Source organism: Arvicola amphibius, chromosome X (assembly GCF_903992535.2).
Source record: "Arvicola amphibius chromosome X, mArvAmp1.2, whole genome shotgun sequence".
Lineage (NCBI taxonomy): Eukaryota > Metazoa > Chordata > Mammalia > Rodentia > Cricetidae > Arvicola > Arvicola amphibius.
Window position 1 is genome coordinate 24788685 of NC_052065.1, and position 773 is coordinate 24789457.

A 773-nucleotide genomic window follows, 5' to 3' on the forward strand; every position below is an offset into this window, starting at 1 on the left:
TGTGAGTAATAGAAGATTTACATAAGAATGATGTACAGTGGAAGCACACAAAAAATCTGCACATATGAAACTAACCTATAGTAGAAAAAACATCAGAAAAATGATGGACTCTGAGAGTTAGGGACAGAGATTTACTGGATGGGAATATGACAATTTTCTGGGTAATATCCCTTATTTTGATAGGGGCTTGGGTTAACCAGTTAGTTTTATACTTTTTCTTGAATTTACCAAGTACCATAGTTAAAATGCATGGGAGCACATATATTTAATTGTATGTTAATTTAACCTCAAGAGATGGAGAAAGCCATAAGTCAGTATTGAACTCAGCAAGTGGCATGCATGCAGATGTGTTCAAGGGAAAGAGAATGGGTGCTTGCAAATCGCTTTGAAACACACGCAAAATAACATGGACTGGTGGATGAGCAAGAAAGCAAATACCCATTGCATAACCCTGGCATTGGCTATGTGAGTGTTCCCTGTAAAGTTTGCTCAGCTGTGAATTTATTTTGTTTTGTTTTGCTTTTTCATCTTAAAGGGAGAAAACTCACACCAATTAAAATGAGCGTTGTTCAGGAACAGTTTGTTTCTAGAATTCGGAATGCACCCCTGCCTGAGTGGTCATTGTTGCTAGGCTCCCTATCTGATACCTGTGGGAGGTTCTTTTGTCTATGTGTTGCTTTTATTAGTTAATGAATAAAGAACTGCTTTGAGCCTATGGCAGGGAAGAACAGAACTAGGCGGGGAAAGCTAGGCTGTATGCTGGGAGAAAGAAG